The sequence below is a fragment of the Phacochoerus africanus genome, chromosome 7 (assembly GCF_016906955.1).
Source record: "Phacochoerus africanus isolate WHEZ1 chromosome 7, ROS_Pafr_v1, whole genome shotgun sequence".
Classification (NCBI taxonomy): domain Eukaryota; kingdom Metazoa; phylum Chordata; class Mammalia; order Artiodactyla; family Suidae; genus Phacochoerus; species Phacochoerus africanus.
In genome coordinates, this window is record NC_062550.1 from 94,593,934 (window position 1) to 94,606,165 (window position 12,232).

A 12,232-nucleotide genomic window follows, 5' to 3' on the forward strand; every position below is an offset into this window, starting at 1 on the left:
TACCACCTCTTCTTAATCCATTCATCTGTCAGTGGTCATAGTGGTTGTTTCCATGTCTCAGCTATTGTGAATAGTGCCGCAGTGAACATAGGGGTGCATATATCTTTCTGAATGAATGTTTTGTCCAGACATATACTCAGGAGTGGAATTGCTGGATCATATGGTCGTTCTATATATAGTTTTCTGAGGTATCTTCATACTGTTTTCCATAGTGGTTGTACCATTTTCAATTCCCACCAACAGTGTAGGAGGGTTCCCTTTTCTCCACACCCTCTCTAGCACTTGTTATTTGCAGACTTATTAATGATAGACATTCTGACCAGTGTGAGGTGGTACCTCGTAGTAGTTTTGATGTGCATCACAGATTCACTTTTTTGAATCTCCAGCTTTCAGACAGCAGTTATTGGGCTTCTCAGCCTCCATAATTGCATGAGCCAATTCTTCATAAGAAATCTCTTCCCCGATATTTATATATTCCTATTGTTCTTTTCTCTGGAGGACCTTAATACATGATCTTTCTAACCAAAGTGTGGTTTGCAGTGAGTGGCATTAGCATCATCTAGGAGCTCATTAGGAATACCTATTCTCAGGCCCCGCCTTGCAATTTAACAAGATCCTTGAGTGATTCCATCCATGTTAGAGCACTTGGTTCCCTTATTCCCCACGAAAATTTCATGGTTGTTTCATTGCTCCATCAACTATGGGACAGCCACAGCATCATACCACAGACTGAGGATTAGCCAGTTAAAGACAGTTTCAGCAAAGGTAGTAAACAAAAATCCAGTTCTGTTTCAAATAGTGCAGTTCTTAGGAAATAAAAGAGTTTTTAAGGCTGCTCTAATAATCCCTGAAAGAGAGGGACGAAGGGCTAGATCTCTATACCACAGGGTTGTTAGGGGAGCTGGAGGGGAAGAGAGACCTAGTGACCAGGAACAGGATTCCTTACTCTGCTCTTAAAAAGAGGCCACCAAGAAGAGAGTGGAGGGAAACAGAGGAGTACCTGCAAGTCAAGCATCTACTGGAGAAAGTTGGTCCGATAGAGATAAATAAGAAAGAACAAAAAGCCTTTGAGCCAAGAGCTCTCACACTAACCTGGTTTCCTGTGGCATTAACTTTTCACCATGGAGTGAGAGAATAACAAGAATTTAAGAGGTATTTTTCAGAGTTCCCGTCGTGGCGCAGTGGTTAACGAATCCGACTAGGAACCATGAGGTTGCGGGTTCGGTCCCTGCCCCTGCTCAGTGGGTTAACGATCCGGCGTTGCCGTGAGCTGTGGTGTAGGTTGCAGACGCGGCTCGGATCCCGCGTTGCTATGGCTCTGGCGTGGGCCGGTGGCTACAGCTCCAATTGACCCCTAGCCTGGGAACCTCCATATGCCGCGGGAGCGGCCCAAGAAATAGCAACAACAACAACAACAATAATAACAACAACAACAACAACAAAAAGAGGTGTTTTTCTTAGTTGGATTGGGTGGAGTGAGGATCAAGACGTTTGTTGGAAAAGTGCCTACAGAACCACAGCTGGGCTTTGGCTACTCAACACCTATTGTCTACCTTCTCTTCCCTCCTCAGTTTTCTGGATGACTGAAAAAAATAGACATTACATTGTCTCAAATGTCCAGATTTCCAGCCAGAGCCATAAGAGACAATTCAAGGGGACCAGGTAAACACTGAACGGATATGATGGTAATCCACCAAAGCTATTGGGCTGTATCAGCAGCAGACAAAAAAGTACCCAGTAAAAGGTGAATACAAAGCAGGAAAAATGGGATTTCCTTACAAATCATAAAAAAAAAAAAGAAAAAGAAAAAGGAATGTGACCTGTGAAAGAAAGTGGCACATAACACACGTTAGAATAATAATTACTTCAGGAAATGAAAAACAATAGACTAAGTTTCCTCAGTCCCTTCAAAGGAATTTAAGTCCTGGTGAATGGAAAGGAGAGCTGGTATGCTTAAGAAACTGAAGGGGAGAATATGATCAGCTTTGAAATGAAAATGACTTTAGAAGCAGAGGAGCAGAATCAGCATTGAAAGAAGATCAGTGATGTGGAGGATAGGCATGAGAAGAACCACACAGAAGGCAGTGGAAAAATAGAAGGCAATGAAAGAAATTTACCAGGAGCTCACAGAATTGGAGACCTAACACAAGGATGATTTGAGCATTGAAAGATGAAAAACTAGAATGGGCTGGAGCTAAATAATGCATCAGGCATTTTCTCAACATGCTGTTTTCCAAAACAAAGCAATGGCAGAGGAATGCATGCAGGTTTTTATTATTTATTTCAAGCTTAAAAGCATGTAAACATTTCTATATGTATAGCACATTGTGAGAATATAAAGCAGTGGAATGATAAACTAATTTGAAAGAGTGGCTACCTCAAGGGACTGGGGGATGGACTCTGAAATGTATACATAGTGAGCTTCAATGGCATTGGTTATGTTTTATTTATTTTTCAGGAAAGGTGGTGGGAGGGTGGGTATTTACTATACTATTTATGGCTTTTTGTTTTATGCTCCCGAGGATAGAACAGGCCTATTCCTACTTTATAGATGGGAGGGAAAGTTCTATTAAGTTATTTCTAGAGCTCAGTGAGCGTTTTCAGAATTCATATTCAGGAAGTTATTCAGGAAATTTTTCTTTTATTATATCCTAAGATTTTATATTATAAAATACATAATGTATAAAGCAAGGCTTAAATAAAATTTTTTGGAATTTTGTCATTGCATTGACTTTATTTTGGGAGGGATTCACATTTTAATGATATTAAGTCTTTCCATCTAGGAAAACTATATTTGTGCATTCATTCATATCTTGTTTGTTTATATATCTTCCCATTGTTTTTTTTTTGTTTTTATTTTTTGCTTTTTGGGGCTGCACCTATGGCATATGGACGTTCCCAGGCTAGGGGTCAAATTGTTGCTGCAGCTGCCAGCCAGTGCCACAGCTACAGCAACACAGGACCTAAGCCAGGTCCATGATATACACCACAGCTCACAGCAACACTGGATCCTTAACCCACTGAGCAGGGCTGGGGATTGAACCTGCGTCCTCATGAATACTAGTTGGGTTCGTCACCACTGAACCACCCATTATTTTCCTGTTAATTAAATTTCTGAATATTTTTATACCTTATATCTTTACTGTATTTGGGATAATATGTCCATTTCAAGAAATCTATTAATTTGTCCATATTTTCATATATTTTGATGCCCTGCCAAGTTTTCCCAATTAGCTTCAGTAAATTTTTAGTTGCGCATTTTGGGACTTAATATAATATGAAATTTGCAAAGAAACGTAACATCTTTTTTCATATATGTATGTACATGTACACATATGCACATATGTAATAGTTAATATAGGGGTTTTTTTGCCTTATGCATTCGGATCATCTAACATAATTTTGAAAAATAATAGTGATGAAAGGAATTCCTGATTTCTGATTTGAATGACAATGGCTTAAATTTTACTGTTTATAAAATATTTCTTGCTGTTTTTATTAAAAGTTCTTTAATATGTTTAGATAGATTTCTTAAAAGATATCAGAAAAAGAAACAAGAATGGGAATATTTAGATAAATAAGAGATGATAATGTATTTTTATTTGTTCAGAACTTTTACTAGGATTTTTTTGTGATATATTTACATAAAATATATTTACATTGCTACATCTACAGGTTTTTTGTTTTTTGTTTTTTTTTTTTTCTTTTTAGGGCTGCACCTGTGGTATATGGAGGTTCCCAGGCTAGGAGTCAAATCAGAGCTACAGCTGCTGGCTAATGCCACAGCCACAGCAGCGTAGGATCCAAGCCACGTCTTCAACCTATACCACAGCTCACAGCAATGTCAGATCCTTAGCCCACTGAGTGAGACCAGGGATTGAACCCACATCCTCATGGATACCAGTCGGATTCGCTTCCACTGCGCCACTATGGGAACTCCCGATATTTTTCCTTTGAATTGATAGTATAATTATTCTTTTCTGACATGCATCTACTTTTTATATTATGTTACTTTTTATTTGGTGTATTTAACATGCTAATATTTTATGAGAACGTTTGCTTTCATAAGTAGATTTTTTTTTTTTTTGCTTTTTTATATTTTTAAATTGGGCATTCCTGTGCTAGCTTAACAGACCATCTTGGTAGTTTTCAGTCATTGTAGGGAGTCCAGAACATTTTTTTCTTCTGCACTCCCATGGCATGCAGAAGCTCTCGGGACAGGGATCAAACACCTGCCGCAGCTGTGACCTGTGTCATAGCTAGGGTGGTGCTGGATCCTTACCCCACTGCACCACAAGGGAACTTCTGGGAGTCCAGAACGTTTTGACTAAGATAGTTAAAATAGGGATTGCATGTATTTCCTCACATTCAAATGTATTTGCCTGAATTCAGACAGCAGAAGTTCAGATAGAGTTACCATAGTTCATATTTGGTTTCTAGGGTTTGGATGAGAAAGCCAAAGAATATGTTCTCAAGAGGTGAGAAACTAGAGAATCTGTTAAAATTTTCTAAATATATTCAGCTCTTAAGTTGTACAGTGACAGCTGAGATAGTGTGGAGTATTATCTGAACTTTTATTTGTTATTTTGCAGGTTAAACTCTGCAGTAACATGAACTCGGCCTAGACTCTTTCTAATGGTAGGTTGTTCATTAGATTCAAATATTTTCTTAGGTCAAGAAGAGAGAGAACATGTTATTTTTGGTTTAGGTTGTCTTTTTTTGCTATTATTTATATCTCCATAACCTTGCTTATTTGTATCTGCTTGATGCATCAAATTCTCATGCAAAATTCCCCACCGTGGCTATGATTTTTATAATGATTATACCTGTCTTTGTCAGAGCTTTGCTTTATATATTTTGCTACTGTAGTTTTTGGTGTACAGGAATTCACTAATTATACTTGAAGATGTCGCAATATGCCTCTTTTCCCTGCTTACGGTCTTGATCTTGAATTCTGCTTATCTGATTGCGATTCTGCCATTTCTGCTTTCGGTTTGCTTACATTTGCCTGGTGTAATTTTCCACATCCTTTATTTTCAAACTTTCTTTATCGTTCTGTTTTAGGCGTGTTTCTTGCATATGACATTGGGCAAGGTATATCTGTTAGGATAATTTGGGTTGCAAATAATGTGCACTGGTTTCAAAAAATAGAGGAGGATGTATTTGCTCTTATAATGTTGCAGGATAGGTTTTGTTTTCAAGCATGGTTTGTTTCAGTTTTGATGCTTGATTTCTCTCAGTTCACTCAGCTCTGTGTTCCTTTGTGTGTTAGACTATTTTCTCTCCTGGGAGCAAAATGGCCACAGAGGCCCCAGGCCTCCCATGTGTTTATACCTCAAAGTCCAGAAAATGAGAAAACTTCTCTTCTGAAAATCTTGAAAACTCTTTAATCACATGTCAAACCCTAAAAAAAAAAAAATTCACTGTGACCGGTGATGTGCCATGCCCCATTGCGTTTGGGCCTGTATTACTCATCTTCGAACCAACCACTTTGGTGGGGAGATTAATATTATGATAAAAGGTTCCTTTGGGTGAATTAAAGCTCAAAGCCTAAAACTGAAATTTAAGATTAATTCCCATATGAGCCAGTGTGCCAGTGTTCAAGAGAACAGAGTAGATAAGTATTGTAAAGAAGTTACCACAGTTCTCATTACTGGATAACAACGTAATTCTTTATCTTCAAAAGGCAAATGAATCAACTAACACAATGTACCAGAAAAAAATAAGAAATAATAAGTAAGATTGCTTTTGCAATATTAATGTTGATAAGTAAAAAATCAGGAGTTTCCCTATCACAAATCATAACCAATTAGAAAATATAACTGGGAGTTCCATTGTGGCTCAGTGGGTTATGAACCCAACTAGTATCCATGAAGATATGGGTTTAATCCCTGGCCTCAGTTAATTGGTTAAGGACCTGGCATTGCTGTGCCTGTAGCTTTGGCTGGCAGCTGCACCTCCAATTTGACCCCTAGCCTGGGAACGTCCATATGCCATGGGTGTGGCCCTAAAAAGCAAAAAAAAAAAAAAAAAGAAGAAAATATTTCATATATAAAAAGTATAAAATGTATTGGAATACACTTATTAAGAAACAAAGTATTTATATGAAAACATATGAACTTTGAGAGATTTAAGATATTTCTAGCTAGGAAAACTCAATTTTAATAAGTTGATTTAATAAAGATGTCTGTCCTCTTTAAAATACTCTGTTTTGGGGAATTCCTGTTGAGGTGCAGTGGAAAAGAATCTCACTAGGAACCATGAGGCTGTGGGTTTAATCCCTGCCCTCACTCAGTGGGCTAAGGATCTGGTGTTGCCTTGAGCTATGGTGTAGGTCACAGACATGGCTCGGACCCCGCATTGCTGTGGCGTAGACCAGCAGCTATAGCTCCAATTCAACCCCTAGCTTGGGAACCTCTATATGCTGCAGGTGTGGCCCTAAAAACGCCAAAAAAAAAGTGCATCTGGGGATTTTCCAGTGTGGCTCAGCAGTGAGGAACCCAAATAGTATCTATGAGGATGAGGGTTCAATCCCTGGCCTTGCTCAGTGAGTTAAGGATCTGGCAATGCTGTGAGCTGTGGTGAAGGTTGAAGACACAGCTTGGATCTTGTGTTGCTGTGACTGTGGTGTAGGCCAGCAGCAGCAGCTCCAAATTGACTCCTAGCCTGGGAACCTCCAGTTGCCGCATGTGTGGCCTGAAAAAGAAAAAAAAAAAAACGTGCATCTGATAATGCATAACACAATATACTAGCCAGGGAATTAAAAATGACAAGAACAAACACTGTAAACCAAGTATAATGGAAAAAATAAAAATCATTATTAAAAAAAAAAAAGAACAACAACAGAAAACAGGGGTAATGAGTGTGGGTAGAAGAAGGAAGGCTTTTCTCACCAGATGTATAAACCTAATATAAAGCTCTGGTAACTAAAATATTGGAGTGCTGGTGCAAAAACAAATAGAGAAAACAGTTAAACAGAATAGAAAATCCAGAAAAAGACCAAAGTAATATAAAGATGGGTTAGCACATTAGTGCATTAATAGAATGTTTGCTTGTGTAAATTCCAAAAGAATATATGAATTATTCAATACATAATTAGATAATACTTAGTTATTCAGGAAAAAAATATATACGGCTAGTTCCTCATCTCACAGCTCATGCTAAAATCAGTATCAGATGGAATTTAACTGTAAAATGGAATAGCGTAGGCCTTTCTAGGGATGACAGAAACAATCAAGAAATATAACTATATAATGTTAAATTTTGTGTGTGTGAAAACAAAGACATTAGCAAACAATCCTTTCCCTCCAGCTATGAAAACTACAAAATCCACACAATTTTAAAGGAAAAAGCCATTTAAATGCTAATAAGTCAAAGAAAAGAAGGAAACCCAGAGAACTGAGCCTTGCCTTTGGGTCTACTTCTCCTCTATAGGGGTCTGCCAATTTTGGAAGCTAAGTGGGTGGCTGAGAAGGTGAGCTGAGCCTTTGCAAACCCTTAGGTCTAGAGGAGGAAGAGGAATTCAGTGCTGCCAAGGAGGGAAGCATTGGTACTTTCACAAGTTTTAAGTAGAGACTCCAAACTAAAGAGCTATGTTCCATGAATGAGGCTGGTCCTGAAATAGATCTTCCCCAGATGGGACTGATGATGTCATTTCAAGATTGAATTAACATGATTCAGGATTGCTTGTGTCACCAGCCACCTATCAGAAGCAAACAAAATCATCTCTGAAAGAAGGTAATGTCCTAGTCTCAATTTCCTCTTACCATTTTCCTACACATTATCTGACACTTAGTCAAAAATAACCAGACATATAAGGAATCCAGGCAGTGTAATGGAAAATCAAAAGAAACAACAGATGGTATAAGGAGCTCATCCGGAGTCTTAAAATTAGATTCATACAGTGGATTTTAAAGTAAACATAAATAATACATCCGAGATAATAAAACATGAGATTGATCATTTCAACAGTGAATAGTAAATTATAAAAAGATACAACATGGAAATTCTAGAACAAAAAAATATAATAAATCAGGAATTTGATAGATAGGTTTAACATGAAGCTAAACATGTAGAAGAGAGAATTAGTGAACAGGAAGACAAATATGAAAAGATATATATATATATATATATAAATATGAAAAGTATATATATATAAATATGAAAAAAGTGCAGAAAGATAAAAGATTAACACACACACAGAAAATAATGTAAGAAGCATAGGGGAACTAGCGAGAAATTCAAACTTATATGTTACATAAGACTCCCAAAAGGAGAAGAGAAAGATAATAAGGGACAAACAATATTTAAAGAAACCATGAATGATAATTTTCTTTAAAAAAAAAAAATCTAAAAAAAAAAACCAATCTATGAACCCAAACCAGATACATAAAAGAAAACCACACCAAGGCAAAATGACAAATAAAGCGTCATATAACCAGCTAGGATAAGGAAGAAAGGAAGGAAGGAAGGAGAGAAGAAAGAGGAGGAAGGGAGGAAGGAAGGAAAAGAGAGGGAGGAAGGAAAGAAGGAAGCGAGGAAGGAAAAAAAGAAAAATAACCCTTTAAGTAGCAACCGTAATACTTATAATTGATTTTCCTACAGGGAAAAAAAAAGTAAGCCTTAAGACAATTGAGTTATACATTAAAAATGATGGGCAAACTCTTGAAAAAGAGTTTTTATAAGCTGAAAACATGTCCTTCAAAAACGAGCTTGAAATAAGGGCATTCTTTGATAATAAGCACTGAGAGAAATTTTTTAACTACAGATGCATACAAGAAGAAATACTAAGGTGTTCTGTTCTGAAAAAAGAAAATTATTTCGAATGGAAACTCAAAGATATAGGATAGATTTAAGAACCTCAAAAAGGATAAATATTTGATGTTGTTATAAAACTATAATAATAGTATTTTGTAGAGCGAAATGTATCACAAATAGCATGTTAAAAGATAAGATCAGTTAAAGGGTTCTAAGTTTTTTACATTGTCTGGGGAAGAAGTAAATATATATCTTAGACTACAATATGTCATCTATGAATGTTGTAATCTCTAGAATAATGAATAATAATAAGATAATGTATAGCTACCAAGTTAATTGAAGGAGGAAATGGAATTATAAAAAAAATAATTTAAAGAAAAGAAAAAATATAGAACCGTAGTACAGATAAAAATCAAATAGCAAACGGCTTCATATCAATAATTACATTAAATATAAATGGGCTACATAGTCCAGTTAAAAGAACAATATTGTCACACTAGGTTAAAAAAAAGAAAAGAAGAGCCAACTATATATAGAGAGAGGAGGGACTAGTCCTAGAGAAGCACAGGTATAGAGGGGGAAGGAAGTACGGGGCATGCTAAGGGCATGGCTAATAGCCCATCATTGTCAGCAGATAAAGTGGACATAATGGAAGAAGCATTTGTGAAGCAGACCGGAGTTGGGATGTGACTGCCTTTCCTTGGAAGTTAGAACTATTCAGGATTATTTTAAAGGCCACTCTTGTATAGGAAACATTCAGAGAAAGTTATACTTAAGGTATAGTTGTACTTTTCAGCTTATAGAAGAAATTCAGTATTCATGTTCCCAAAGTAGGTAAGTTTTAATAGGAATTTAGGTCTCATAAATAGAATAATTCCTTCTTAAACTAAGTGATATTATGACCAATTAAACATGCACTGGTACTTGCTGAACTGTTCAGTATATGGTTATCTAAGCTATGACTATAATAACAGTGATGAAAATAATAGCATGAGTAATAATACCATCTAATACTAATTGACAGCATTTTATGTGTCAGGAAATATTGTGGATAATCCCATTAGCATATTTAATTCTCACAACACGTTTTTAAGCAGATAACTGTGTATGTCAGAAAACATTTTGTAGGGAGTTCCCTGGTGGTCTAGTGGTTAAAATGAGACTTGTCACTTTCAAGTGGCCCAAGTTCAATCCCTGGTCTGAGAACTGAGATTCCCATATCAAGCTGCTATAAGCCATGCTCAAAAACAAAACAAAACTAAAACAAACAAAAAAAAAACCCTTACAATTTTTTTTGTAAACAAGTGAAAACATTAAACCAATGATAATGGTAGGTTATGTTATAGTCTTTATATACACAGTAGGTCTCATCTGACTCATTTTACCTACATGCCCATCTTTTCTCTAGTTTTATGCTATAGGCTAGTGAGAGTCAGAGAGACAAAAAGAGGAAGGAGGGAGAGAGGCAGAGATACAAGAGGAAAGAGAAGAGAGAGAAATAGGGAAAGGGAAAATTTTAGGAAATTATTATCCCAACTACAGTTTGACTTTTGTTTTTGTTCTTGAAACTCACTTAAAGACAAAAAAATAAGACCAGTCTATCAAATAATTTTATTCCATCTTGCCAGTTCTGTCCAGGTTGAGACTGGTAGGTGCTGAATTAGAGATTCTGGAAGATACATTGGGTTTCAGACAGACTGAGAGTTTGTCTACTGTATCTGCCTATCAAGCCAGGCTCAGAGTAAGCACCCTAATATAGTATCATTCCCTCCCCACTTACTACATTTGCACAAAATCAGGTACTTGGGTATTAACTCAAGATAGTCACTAACTTTCCAATCAGAACATTTACCTAGTTGTGAAAAAAAATAGAATAATGAGCATGACTCTCAAAGTACTATCAGGAAGATATCAATGGACAGCCCCTTAAGACAGAATTACAATGGAACTGTCAATTTAGAAATTTAAATCTTGGACTTAGATGAAAAATTTTTAAGAGAAAAAAAACAAACTCTTGCAGAAGCAGGGATTTGCTTAAAGTTCTTTTTAATCCCTAACAACTGTGGGTCTAAGACTTTCACAAAATGAGAGGAAAGAAATTATGTGTAATTTTCTCATCTGAATTAGTTTCCTTTTGCCCACTCCTTTCCAAATTTCAGCTTCTTAGTGTGTCGGCCAAATCCTACAGTGAATGTCACTTTAGAACTATCCGAATGGGAAAACCACAGAGCCCCACTTCTTTAAAATTATGCACAGCAAATCCAGAATAATCAGAGGAAGCACAAGAAAGATTAAGTCTTACCTAAAGTGGAATTTAAGACATGCTGCAAGTAATTGATTCTCTTTCTAGGATAATTTGAGGACAAAGGCTTATTTGACTTCTTCAACACGATAGCAGGGCACTATTTTAACATCAGCGTAAAGTCAGAATCACGAAGCCCCTTACTGATGTGACTGATGTATTTTTTTCTTTTTGCTGCCGCTGTACTGCCCCCTCTAGCACCTGCCACTCTCTGTGGCAGTTCTTTGTCTCCCCTCACTATTAGATTATGAATTCCTTGAGAGCAGGAATCTCTTATTTACTCTTATAAAAGGTATTTACGATATTTTCCATAATACTGGTACATGGTGGGCAGGCAGCCGATGCTGGTTGAATGGATGAATGAATGCATGTGTGCGCGCGCGCGTGTGCATGTAAGCGCGTGCCACGGCAAAAGCCGTACGCTAGCAGTTACACGTCTTGCGTTCTATTTGAGCTCTGCCATTAACTAAGTTACTTTGAACAGTTGATTTAATGTTTCTTCACCTGTAAGAGATGGTACCGAAAATCTGTCCATGCAAATGTTTATTTCTAGAGCAAAAGAGTCACTGCATTTTATAAAATGTGAAGTATAAAGCAGATGATAAATGGTTCAGATTTTGATATCTGACCACCATGTTTTGGGAACCTGGGTATCGTGTACTCTTTCTTTCTCATTTTGCCAAAGATTTCAGTTATTCTCCTTTCTGGCTCATTTTGGTTTTTTCTCATTGATCTTAGATTTAGAAAAAAAAGTGAGAAAAACCGTCATCTTATTGAAGATATTGAAGGTCAGAGAACTTTGTTTTTATTTTTGCTGCTCGGGGCTCCATTTCTCGGAGCTGTTTCCATGCCAGCCTAAAATAGCCACCCGGTCCCTTCAGAATGTGTTAGAATTCTAGTACAGTTTATGGCAGCGAAAGGAAACACAGTGGGAGAAGGTAAATCAAGTTGGATTTTCTGAGAATGTTTCAAACCACAGGTTGGTTATTGGGTGCCATCTCCTTATTTTTAAGATCATGGAGTCTTACAACTATGCATAGGCATCAATTGCCCTAGAAAATTTTCCATGCTTTGGAAACGCTTACATAATTGCTAATAGGGCCACTGCAAAATCATCCTTCCATGTGGACTTGACCCAGAGAAGGAAATGTCCTACTCAAAATTTCAGGCTTC

At 36.9% G+C, this 12,232-nt stretch overlaps 1 long non-coding RNA gene across 2 annotated transcripts in view; it reads left to right on the forward strand.

The window, feature by feature from the left end:
• Positions 1-247: 247 nt before the first annotated feature.
• The window catches only part of LOC125131550 (uncharacterized), a 232,702-nt gene continuing 220,717 nt past the window's right edge, over positions 248-12,232 (forward strand). The window contains exons 1-3 of one of the 2 annotated variants that reach the window (XR_007135966.1): positions 248-1,152; positions 1,449-2,267; positions 4,593-4,638. This is a non-coding gene — a long non-coding RNA (uncharacterized LOC125131550). Of the gene's footprint in view, positions 1,153-1,448; positions 2,268-3,844; positions 4,479-4,592; positions 4,639-12,232 lie in introns of those variants that run through there. The other variant, XR_007135967.1, reaches the window with a different exon arrangement.